At 39.0% G+C, this 12,951-nt stretch overlaps 1 protein-coding gene across 1 annotated transcript in view; it reads right to left on the bottom strand.

Moving 5' to 3' along the window:
• The window catches only part of LOC122201401 (interferon-induced very large GTPase 1-like), a 54,293-nt gene extending 45,004 nt beyond the window's left edge, over positions 1 to 9,289 (bottom strand). Inside the window, exon 1 of the mRNA XM_042907264.1 lies at positions 9,244 to 9,289. The gene's annotated coding sequence lies outside the window, so the exon portion shown is untranslated. The remainder of the gene's footprint in view (positions 1 to 9,243) is intronic.
• Between the last annotated feature and the right edge of the window lie 3,662 nt (positions 9,290 to 12,951).

The raw sequence follows: 12,951 nt of genomic DNA on the forward strand, positions 1-12,951 counted from the left end.
AGAGAAGCAGTTGTAATAAAACTTGTTACTTTTATTTTCTGTGAAAGACCTTTATGTTAGATTTAGTTTTTATTTCCTGTAAAAGACTTTTTTTTTTTGCTAAAGTTGTTTTTCTACAGTTGTTGAGTTGAAAATTAACAACATTCCTAACATTGTGTTGGCTCATTTGGATGATTCAACACTAAAGCGAGCTTAAACTGTTAAACACATATTGTGTGTTTATGGTGAGAAGGAGAGAATTTCACTGTTCTCTATCTTTTATATTAGAACTTTTTAGTAACGTTATTGCTGACAGTTTTCCCTCAAATGTAAATCCCATGGAAAGTGTTTTGTTTTCTAATAAGCAAGAGTTTTGATATCAGTTACAGACAAATTTGGGTCCAAGAACCAACAGTAACTAGCTACATTTACTAAAATCTTGGGTGAGAGGAGGGTGACCTAAGCAGTGAGAAGGAGCTGAGTAATGGAAAGAAGTTGTTCTGGTAGTACTACCTCACATTACATTAATGACAATAGATTGATATAGGTTATATTATAAGTTTCTTGGCCTGAAGAAACATTCAAATAGGAGTTATTTTCTCCCCAGCACATAATTGGTTTTAAGATCAACTCTATGAGAACAAGGGGCATCAAGGGAAATGTCTCTAGGTGCGGTGTTCCCTTGTGTTTAATTTGAATCTGTGAGAATTTCTATATGAGTGCTACCATGTTACAGTTCTTAGCGGATTTTTTTTTGCACTCTTCTGCTGAGTCTTGTTTCAGTGCTTATGTCTTCTCTATTGCTATGCTATGAGTATATAGATGGATGACAGAGTGTGTTTGATCCACTTCAGATTCTTTCATGGTATGAGCACATTTTCTGTATATGGTAAGATCTCAGTAAATGTTGTATAAACTAGTGAAGAGGGTGAAGAAATCCCATGACCTCAAAATCAGATTTACAAGCAAATTCATTCCACCATACAGCTGGCTCCTGTTACGTAGGTCAACCCCCAATACTGAGAAAGGACTGGGTTTCATTTCTCAACCTCATGTCAACTCTCATTCTTTCTGTGAAGGATACCAGTCTGTTTGTCTTGAGCAAGGCTGAGGGTCACCCTTTAGGTTTGTCATATATCTAGTGGACTGTGGAGCTGCTTTTGTGGAATGTAGGCTGTGGACACCATCTTGGCACTCTCCCTCTGCCTTGTTCCAATTCACTGGTATCTCCCAGAAAAGAGCTTATACACTCATCTCCAGTTCAAGATGACAGCATAGGAAGAGCCTGAACTTACCTCCTTCCATGGACACACTGAATTTTATAGCTACATATGGAATAATTTCCTCTTAAAAAAACCGAGGTTGGCTGAGTGATGACTACACAATGGGCAAAAAGAAGAAAACCACACTGAAGTGGGGAGGAAAGGCTGGGACACAGTTTTGCCATAATCTCTACCCCTGTTGTGACAAACCAGAAATGGGAAAAGAAAAACCTCAAAACCAGAGCTTCCCTTGAAGAGTGAAGTGGTTGAACCCATCACAGGCACCTCAACTTTTAGACCTGCCCTTGAGAAATGAACCCCCAAATACATCTAACTTTGAAAACCAATTAGACTTGTGAGCTGAGACCCACAAAGTTGTAGTGCTCTGGGGCACAACTAATAAAAGGCCCACACACTCAGAGTTACCTGCCCTAGGGTCCTGCTCAGAAATAGCTGACCATGTCCAGGCTTAAAGTGAAGGAGACTCACCTGCTCATATTAAAGCATTGGCTTAAGGGGTGGGCATCTAATTTAACTCACATACTTGGGAACCTGCTGGAACACATTCAGGGGATGGAGACTGGTGGGCACCATCTTTGCACTCTCTCTTTACTGTGTTCCAGAGCACCAGTATCTCCTGGAAGGGGGATTTTATATATTTCTGGTCCCCCAATCTTTGTGGCAGTTTTTCTCAGGGGATGCCTCTTGACTACCTGTGTCTGGAGTCAAGGGGAGCTTCAGGCCCTGGTCTCATGGGATTGTGGTAGTCAATGTCACCCAGAAGGGAGCTCATACCCCTAGCCAGCACCCTGATTTTTGTGGCTGTTGCCAGAGGACAGCTTTACATCACCTGGCTCTGGAAGCCAGTGGAGCTTATGCTTGTTGGTCCCAAAGGACTATAATCAAAGGAGAAAGGGTTTTTAAACCCCTGTTACCCCTAGGGCACAGCAAGAGGCCACAGACCTAGGAGCTCAGTCTTTCTGTGAAGGAGGCCTGTTAGCTAATCATCATGGCTGTAGCCTGAGGATCAGACTTCTAATGAAACATGCACCTAAGAGCTGGCTGTAATCCTTTCCAAAAAACATGGAGGTCAGGAGCTATTGTTGTGCTCTCCTGCCATGCTCCACAGGGTCCCTTGATTACCTTGCTCTGGTGGCCAGGAGTTCCATGGGACTGTGGCAATCAGAAAGGTGATTCTTGATAGGCTACCACCCCGGGACTGTATTCAGATAGCAGCCTGAGGTGTACTCCACCCACTCCCCAGTATTTCTGTGAAGGAGGCTTCTTACTTGTCCTTAAGTTTGGCCTGAGGGGCAGGCTTCAGGTTTGGCACACATTTAGTGAACTGTGGAGCTTCTCTCAAGGAATATAGGTTGTGGATGCCATATTGGGGCTTTCCCTCTGCCTTGCTCCAGCTTGCTGGTATTTCCAAGAAAAAATGTTACATACTCATCTGGAGCCCCAATTGTTCAGACTGGCACCCTGGGGACACCACTAGATTATCTGGCAAGTGGGGCCTATATTTGTGATTCTACAGAACTGTATATATTTGCATTCTTTTAAAATCTGCTGTATGAAAGTTTGGCTTCTAAAAATCCTGAATTTAGGTGTTTAGATCATCCCTTTAGGAACAGTGACAGGTCTTGGCACGTCTTCAACTACTGGAAACTATTAAAAATATAATAGATTACTTGGACAAGCACAAAGGTTTGAGAGACAACAAAGGCCTGAGGAAGGGTTGAACAACAAGGCTCACCTCTAACCTGAGGCCATTCCTTCAAAACTGGGAGAGATAGTTGATTCATCTACTATATAGAAACCAACATAGAGAATCAAGAAAAATGAAGAAATAAATGAATAAGTTCCAAATGAAGGAATAAGGTAAAACCTCCGGAAAAAACTTTAATGAGACAGATACATAATTTACCTGGTAAAAAGTTAAAAGTAATGGTCATACATATGCTCATCAGACTGAGGAGAAAAATGGATGAACACAGTGAGAACTTCAACAAGGAGATAAAAAGTATAAGAAAGTACCAGATAGGGGAAACAAGATGGCAGAATAGAAGGACTCTAGGCTTGCCTTGCCCATGAACACAACTAGATGACTATCAAGTTATCCTAAATACCCCAGAAATTGACACGAAGACTGACAGAATAAACTCCTCAATGAAAGGAAGAGAAAAGACCACACTGAAGAAAGTAGGAAGTATGGAGATGTGGTTTAGGGGAGAAATGGGCCCTGGCTGTTGCAGAGTGGAGGGAGACATGGTTACAGAGAAGGCCGGGGGGGTGGGGGGAGAGAGAGAGAGGAGCACACAGTGGGGAATGCACAAGGAGAATATTTCCCCATGGCCATTGGCTTGGAAAGTGAGAGGGGCTGGATTTTGTGAGTTCTTGCAACAAGTAAGGCTTAAAGCCTGGAGTTTTAAAAGTCAGGGGGCTTGGCTGGGGTAGAGTGTGAAGGGCACTGTGCTGCTCCTGGACAGAAGGCAGGCAAACAACCCAGGGACAGATAGAGTGGAAGGAGCGAGGTGAACAGCACCTGGAGCACACAGTGGGGAGATTATTTACTCTACTTGAAGTATTTTCCTGAAAGACAGCTTTCATGGAGACATTTCTCTAAGAAAAAAGGAGCTGCCTGGCATCATTTCCCTCCCCTGTCCATCAGCATAAATACAGAGCCACCTACAGGAAGCAGTACACAGAGCATGGACACTGGCTGCCTAACTCTATCCACCAAGCCCCATCCTCTGTGCTCCAGTAGAACTGCCCTTCTCATTCATGCTTGCCTCAATGGCAGCATGATGAGCCCTTCCACTAGAAGAGCAGCACAAACCCCTGTGCACACTACATCTCTCAGAGTTTTGCAGGGCTTCAGTTCCAGAAGAGGTGGTGACAGGTCTCATTTCATAAGCAGACCAGACACCTAGTTAAAACTCACCACGTTCAGACCAGAGGTGAAACATTGCCCACAGCAGACAAGGAGAGCCTCTGCAGAGGACTGGCCTGAAGGATAGAGCAGAGAAACACAACAGCACAGAGCATGCAGCACACACCGGAGACACTCCCTAAAGCACTGGGTCCTGGGCACTGCATGACCTCTTCTTCATAAAGCCATTACTTTCAGGAGCAGGAGAAATAACTAGCTTAGATAAAACACAAAAACAACAAAGGGTTTTATCACAAATGAAAGAACAAGATAAGGTCACAGCCAGAGATCTAAGTGAAACAAATATAAGTAACATATCTGATGGAGAATTTGAAGCAGTAATCTCACTGGACTTGAGAAAAGAATGGAAGACATCAGTGAAACCTTACCACAGAGATAAAAGAGTTAAAAAAGAATCAATCAGATATGAAGAGTGCAAGTACCTCCCCTTTATTTTTTTTTCTTCTAGTAGTGTTGGTTACTTTTGACTTTTTAGATAGATTTTCATATTATTTTAAGGTAAACTTTTAACCTTGTTAAGCTTTTGTCTATAATTACATTGAGTTTGAGAATTTTTTGGGGGGGGCAAATGCCATCATTATTGAGACTTGTCTTTACAAATATGGTTTGTTTCTCTATTATTTAGGTGTTTCTTTATGTGCTTCAATAAAGTTCCATAACTTTCTTTGGTGAAGTTCTTATACACTTGCAGTAGATTTACTCTTAGATTCTTTATTATTCTATTATTAGTGTTAATGACATGGTTTTAAAATTACATTCCTTTTTTAATGCTTCTACATATATATTTATTTTTTTCTGCAAATTTTTATGTAAATTCCAATTAGTTAACATATAGTGTAATATTAGTTTCAGGTGTAGAATTTAGTGATTCATTATTTACATACAACACCCAGTGCCCACCACCACAAGTGCCCTCCTTAATCCCCATCCCCTATTTAACTCATCCCCCCACCCACCTCCCCTCCAGTATATCAGTTTGTTCTCTATAGTTAAGAGTCTGTTTCTTGGTTTGCTTCTCTTTTTTAAAAAACTACGTTCTTGAAATCTGGCCATTTGTAGCAACGTGGATGGAACTGGAGAGTGTTATGCTAAGTAAGCTAAGTCACACAGAGAAAGACAGATACCATATGTTTTCACTCATATGTGGATCCAGAGAAACTCAACAGAAGACCGGGGGGGAGGGGAAGAGGGAAAAAAAAGTTATAGAGAGGGAAGGAGGCAAACCATAAGAAATCCTTAAATACTGAGAACAAACTGAAGGTTGATGGGGGTTAGGGGGGAGGGGAAAGTGGGTGATGAGCATTGAGGAGGGCACCTGTTGGGATGAGCCCTGGGTGTTGTATGGAAAACAGTTTGACAATAAATTTCATATAAAAATAAATAAAAATAAAAACTACATTCTGTATGGTTTCTTGCAGGCATACAATTTTGTAAATTTAGCTTCTATACAGACATGAAAGAATAATATAGGTGATATTTAGTTATATATTCACATGCTAATGTACTCATATGTGATAGATACAACGAGTAGACTGTTGTCAGTGAACAAACTGCAAAAACAGATTTGTAAAAGTCTGGGATCACTTAAGTCTTGCTCTTTTTTTCATTGATAAGCAAATTAACTTTTAGCGAGCAAAGAGGTAAATCTAGACAGCCTGACCTTGAGCAGACTGGCTGGAATCTTCAAAATGATTTATGGATTCTCTGAAAACCCTGTGAATTTAATTATGGAGTATTTGTGACAAGTGTCTTCCATGTCATTCTGTTAACACCAATTTCTTAGGCTAGGTTTATACTTTTTCATCAGGATTTTCTCCTAACAAACTTGTTGACCCTTCTGTTAATCATAACAATGTGGTTATAGATGTTATGGAATTCTTTAGGCAGGTAGTCATACTGTCCGCTGATAATAGACATTTTATTTCTTTTAAAAACTTTATTTTTTTAATGTTTATTTATTTTTGAGAGAGAGAGAGAGAAAATGAATGAGTGGGGGAGGGGCAGAGAGAAAGGGAAACACAGAATCTGAAGCAGGTTCTAGGCTCTGAGCTATCAGCACAGAGCCTGACATGGGGCTCGAACCCACGAACTGTGAGATCATGACCTGAGCCAGAGTCAGACGCTTAACTGACTGAGCCACCCAGGTGCCCCTAGACATTTTATTTCTTATCTTTTAATCCTTCATGTTGTAATTGTTATCTTACTGTGATCACTGGAGCTGTAATTAAATGTGGAACAAGAACTTGGATACAGGGTATATTTTAATGTTCTTGACTTTAAAGAGAATATTTTTAACATTTCACCATTAAATATGATATTTCCTATATATTTGTGGGAGATGTTCCCGATTAAACAACTTTCATTGTATTGTCAGTGTGCTAACTTTATTATGAATCTGTGTTGAATTTTTTTTTTAGTTAAACAATGATTTTGTTGCTTGAGATTAGACAAATGTATGCAACCAGGGCAGAAGCTGTGGATGACTCATATTTCTAGTTGGAGAGGAGGACTCATATGATTTTACAATATTGGGCCAACTAGTGAATATGGCTCTTGACCAGAAACAGAAAAATGTAAGACACTTCATGAATTTGCCCACAGGCCACGCTAATCTCTGTATTATTACAATTTTAGTATATGTACTGATAAATCCTAATAAATGTATTGAGATAAATTCACATAACATAACATTCACCATTTTTTATCCATTTTAAAGTGTATAATTCAAAAGTTTTTACTATGTTCACAATGTTGTACATCAAAGGACACTACCAGAAGAGTGAAGAGACAATCCAATGAATAGGAGACAATTTTTTCTTTCTTCCTTCCTTTCTTGCTTTTCTTTCTTTCTTTCTTTCTTTCTTTCTTTCTTTCTTTCTTTCTTTCTTTCTTTCATCTCTATCTGTCAATCATCTATCTAAATCCAGAACATTTTTATCACCCCAAAGAAACTTCATCTCCATTCAACAGTACCTCCTCATTTCCCCTCCTCACTAAAGTAGAGATCACTAATGTACTTTCTATCTCCATGAATTTGCCCATTCTGAACATTTCATATAAGTAGAATCATACAATATGTGGCCTTTTGTGTTTACCTTCTTTCATTTAGCATGTTTTTTCCAGGGTTCATCCATGTTGTAGCATGCATCAGTACTTCATTCTGTTTTATGGCTGAATGACATTCTATTGTACGGGTCTACCACATTTGTTTATCCATTCATCAGTTGATGGACATTTGGGTTATTTTTGCTTTTTGGCTATTGTGAATAATGCTGCCATGATCAATTTGTTTACAAGTTTTTGTGTGAACGTCTCTTGGAATTGAAATCTAGAAGTGGAAAGGCTGGGTCATATGGCAATTCTGTGTTTAACTTTTTGAAGAGCTTCCTGTTTTTCACAGCCATTGCACTGTTTTACATTTTTACCAGCCATGTAATGGAGATTTCAGTTTTACCACATCCTCTTATTTGTTTATTCCCTTTTATTTCCATCTCCACTTTTATTCTCATTTCCTTCATAGACACCCACTTTAATGGGTTTGATATGTATGGTAATATGTGTGGCCATGTAAGTATACTGGTAAAATGTATAGTCCTTTTTTTACATGAGTATATATTATTAATTTATATAAATAGTTGTGTAATATAGACTTTGTCCTATTTCTTTTTGCCCCCTTTCTCTGTGTGATCTCTTCATGTTGTCTCCTAGATGGTAACTTTATTGTAGTTGGGCTTCTTTTATGGTGGCTAAAGACCCCATAAGATAGTGTTCCTAGCAAACAAGGTGGAAAATACATGGCATTTTTATGACCTAGCAATGGACTGTATAGTGTCACTTCTGCAGTGCTCTGTGGTTGAGGTAATCACAAAGCCTGCTCAGTTTCAGGAGGAGAAGACAGAGACCCTACTTCTTGATGTGAAGAATGTCAAAGAATTTGGATATCTATGAAAACTTTCATGGATATTTGATCTGTTATTAAATAAGAATAGCTGGTTATGGCAGACCTTACTTGATTATGAGAAATATGACTTTGTTGTCAATCATTGACAAAACTAGCTAAATCATATTTTTTTAAATCATATTCTCCCTTACAGAGGTTTATTTCTGTCTGTGTGTGCTGTGTTATACCTAGAGGAGAGCCCAGTAATATAGTAATAATAGTTCATATATTTTTAATTCCTTGCTAACTGTGGGATACTAAGCATTGGGATTAATGTTCTTAATTGTAATTTCTACAACAATCCTTTGAAGTAAGTGCTGCTGCTGCTGTTATTGTTGTTATTATCATCAACTAAACTGGTGCACATTCAGCTCGCTGGTTATGAAAATGTTGAAATACTTTCATACTGAGTGGTAAACAGCTGCTGCTTCAAGGGTGTCTTTGCTGTCCTGGTCATCCAGACTGCATACCCTTCCCCACAATCCAACAGCACCTAAAAGGCTAATTCTGGGTGCTATAGAGAGCCAGACTCCACCCAGAATGTTCAGTGCTTCTGCCTTTCCATTTACCATTTTGAACACCACTCCTAGATAGTGTTATTTTGGAAATGGAAGAAAAGATCAGACACAGAGAAGTTAAATGACTTGTCCGGACCACATAGCCAGGATTCAGCTTAGGAAATCCTAGACCCCCACCTGTGCTGTTAACTACTCTCCTGTAATGTGAAGTCTGTGAATGTTTGTGGAATAAATCGGCACAATTAAGATTCTGTGATCTTTTCCCCCCAAATGACAAAGAAGGAAGTTTGGAAAGAGGTAAGGATGCTTCTATGAGTCCTAGAGGCTAGAATAAATAGATTTTCCTAGGATGCTTGGTATGGCTATCAGCACACACAGATGGACTTCCCCTCCAAAATCTGGTTTGGATGTTATGACTGATAACATGTTTCTCCCTCTCTCCTTTCCTCCCTCCCTCTCCTTCTCCCTCCCTCCCTCCCTCCCTCCCTCCCTCTCTCTCTCTCTCTGTCTCTGTCTCTCTCTCTCTCTCTCTCACACACACACACACACACACACACACACACACATTGAATGAAAACGTTCATTACTTACATAATTGAGGTCTCTGTGGAGAATAGGGAAGAACTTTCGAGGACGTCTGAAATGTCTGAAGAGCAAGGAAAGGAAGTGGACTGGGTTTTTATTGTGGTGAGGGGTGGGGCTGGGTAAAACTTCATGTACTTTGGGAAGGGTGTGTGTGGTTTGCATTTGTGCTGATGCTAAATATGGGAACATCCGGGCTTTCTCATTAGTTAACCCAGATGTGGATACAAGGGGAAGAATGAAAGAGGAGTTTAAAAAGTTGTTAGCAGTCAAATATCAACCACCCAAAAAAGGAGTTGTACTCCTCATTATAGTGCTTTATTCCAATGTCCTTTTTCCTTTCCAGCCTAGAGTTAGTGCAGCATAGTAGAAAGAGCACAGGCTTTCATATCTGAAACTTTAGAAATCATGTCTTAAGGAGTACATCTATGAGAACTGGCAAAAATGAAGCTCACAGTCAGCTCTACTCACAGGATTTATTGTTTATTTATTTATTTATTTATTCATTTATTTATTTTTATATGAAATATAATTTATTGTCAAATTGGTTTCCATACAACACCCAGTGCTCATCCCAACAGGTTACTCATAGGATTTATAAATCATTCAAAGGATGACTAAGAGAATTGCAGAGATAAGAGATATATTTGAGTTTATTAGGCTGCTTGACATTCCCCTTAGGTTTCTTATAGGAAATGTGTTCAATGTGGTAAGGATGACTGGTGGTCAGGTGAGGAATTCACCAGGTATAAATTGTACCCAAGAAACAGTGTAAAGTTTATCTATGGCACTCAGCAACCTTTGACCCATCAACTCCCTGAAACAACTTCCTGATAGAGGAAAAACAGTAATTCTGCTGCTCAGCAAACCACACAATCTAGGTTCAGATATCTGAACAATTTGCTACACTATAATCTATGATATTTTCCTGACATTTGTACCATAAATAAATCAACATCACCTCACTTGCATTTGCGTTACAGGTCCTAGGATTTTCCTTTTATGTTTGTTTTATATGTTTGGTTTATGTATAGTCCCATGGGCAAGATGGGGCATGGTTAACCTCTGCCTGAAATAACTACCTTTGGATTTTTTTCTGTGAAACTTACTAGGAGATTGGATGATGATGAGTTTGGGGTGGAGTTAAGAAATGGGAGTCACTTAAGTCTTAGAGTTCAGTGACAAGATTGTCTTTCCTCAGGACATTTCTTCTACATCCCCCCACTATGTCTTTCCTCCAGCCTCTCAATCTAGTCATCTAGAAGAAAGAGAAAGGACAAAGGAATACTTTAGCCATGCTCTCTTTAGAGGCATGAATGGAGGTCAGGCTTGTGGAAACAAACTTTCGCTTCCCTTAAAGTAATTCCCTCTGTATTTTTTTCTTACCACTGTCTGGACATTCATTCCATCTCAGCATCTTGTTTGTCTCTGGATTTTCAGGCCTACAATGGGGAGATAACTGATGTATTCTAATCTTCCTTGCTCCAAGGTCTTCTGGCTTCTTCCTTCTTACTTTCTCTTCAAAAGACTCTTCCATACGCAGATAGGGAATAAGAAGATTAATAATTCTTTTTCCTAAGACTTCAGTAAATCTTTACTGAACATCTACTAAGTGTGAGGCCTTATGCTAATATTACAGAAATATGTGAATAAATTGACCATTGCCCGTACAAACTGTGTTTTATGGGGCAGGGGTAGGAAACAGATATGCAAGTAAATAATGAAGTTAAAAGATGCTAATCACAAGAGATGAGGAATGTCACCCCAAGTCTTACACTGAGAAAAGAGCTTCTAACTTTGCCTAACTTGTTCTTCCAAAGCTAGTTGAAAGGCTACCTCCCTGTAAAGAGTTCTTGGATGAACAACCAGTTGCGTTCTCTATTTGACCAGTTGACCAACTGTCACATTTCATATCTTCAGTGTCACTTAACTCATTGTATTTTTGCTCCCTCCTGGATTGTGAGCTGCTTGTGAACAAGAGCTGTGTCTATTCCATTTTAGGCATAGTTGGATGTGATTTGCAAACATTATCATAAAGAATTTTTGCATCTTCATGAATAAGTTTGGGTTATACTTTTCTTTCCTTGCAGGGTCCTTGTCCAATTTGGTGGCTCGATGAAATACCCTTATAAAGGAAATCGATTGCTCTCTCTTTTCCCCCTTCTCCAAACTATTTTATGAGATAGGCATTTGTTTTTGAGTATATAGTTATGCTGCAAAAATGAGTCTGGAGTCTTTCAGGGATGGAGAATTGGAAAACAAATTTGGTTTCAGTTAGCTACATTTTCTTTTTTTTTAAAACAATTTTTTAATGTTTATTTATATTTGAGAGAGAGAGAGAGAGAGACAGAGCAAAAATAGTGGAGGGACAGAGATAGAAGGAGACACAGAATCTGAAGCAGGCTCCAGGCTCCTAGCTGTCATCATAGAGCCCGAAGCGGGGCTCGAACTCACAAACTGTGAGATCAAGACCCCAGCTAAAGTCAGACCCTTAATGAGTGAGCCACCCAGGTGCCCCTGGTTAACTACATTTTCTAAGGTGACTGTATCATTTTACATTTGCATTCTTACCGGCAGTGTTTGTGAATTCCAGTTGGCCATATTTTTGTCTACACTAGTATTGTTAGTCATTTGAGTGGGTGTGCAGTGCTATCTCATTATGGTTTTAATTTGCATTTCACTAGTAATGAATTATTGTGAACATTTTTATGTACTTACTGATCATTTGTATATCTTCTTTTGTGAAATGTCTGTTCAAATATTCTCCCAGTTTTGTCTTTTTTTTTCTTTTTGACTCTTAAATGTTCTTTATATATTCTGGATACAAGTCTTTTGTCCAATATGTCTTGCAAAGTTTTCTCCCATTCTGTGGCTTGATATTTTTTTAAATGTTTATATATTTATTTTGAGAGAGAGAGAGAGAAAGCAAGAGTGGGGGAGGGCAGGGAGAGGGAGAGAGAGAATCCTAATTTGACTGTACGCTCAGCACAAAACCTGATGTGGGGCTTGATTTCACCACTGTGAGATCACGACCTGAACTGATATCAAGAGTTGGATACTAACTGACTGAGCTACCCATGTGCCTCTGATATTTTCTTTTGTTAACTATGTCATTCAGAGGGTAAAACTATTTTAACCTCTATGAATGCCGTTTTATCAATTTTTCTTGTACTGTGTTTTGTGTATCCTATTTAAGGAAGTCTTGCCTAGCCTAACCCAATGTTATGAAGATTTTCTTTCTTGTTTCCTTCCCCAAAATTAATTGTTTTAGCTCTTATATTGACTTCTGTGACCCATTTTCTGTTAACATTTGTTAATGGTGGGAAACAAGGATGAAGGTTCATTTCCCCCACTGTACAAATATCTAGTTGTTCTGGCACGATTTCTCGAAGACATCTTTTCCATATTAGTTCAGTGAGTAATTATAAAAAAAACTATGTAAGTGTTAGTCTATTTATGAACTCTCTCTTCTATTATAAAAAAAATTCCAAAGAAATTGAAGAATAAATGAAGACATATAAAATGTTCATTGATGGGAAGATGGGGGAGGAGTAGGAGGACCCTAGGTTCACCTTGTCCCATGAATATAACTAGATGACTGTCAAAGCATCCTAAATACCCCAGAAATAGTATGAAGACTGATGGAACAAACTCCATAACTGAAGGGAGAGAAGAGACCCCATCAAAGAAGGTAAGAAGTGTGGAGATGAGGTTTAG

This window comes from Panthera leo, chromosome D1 (assembly GCF_018350215.1).
Source record: "Panthera leo isolate Ple1 chromosome D1, P.leo_Ple1_pat1.1, whole genome shotgun sequence".
NCBI classification, from domain to species: Eukaryota; Metazoa; Chordata; class Mammalia; order Carnivora; family Felidae; genus Panthera; species Panthera leo.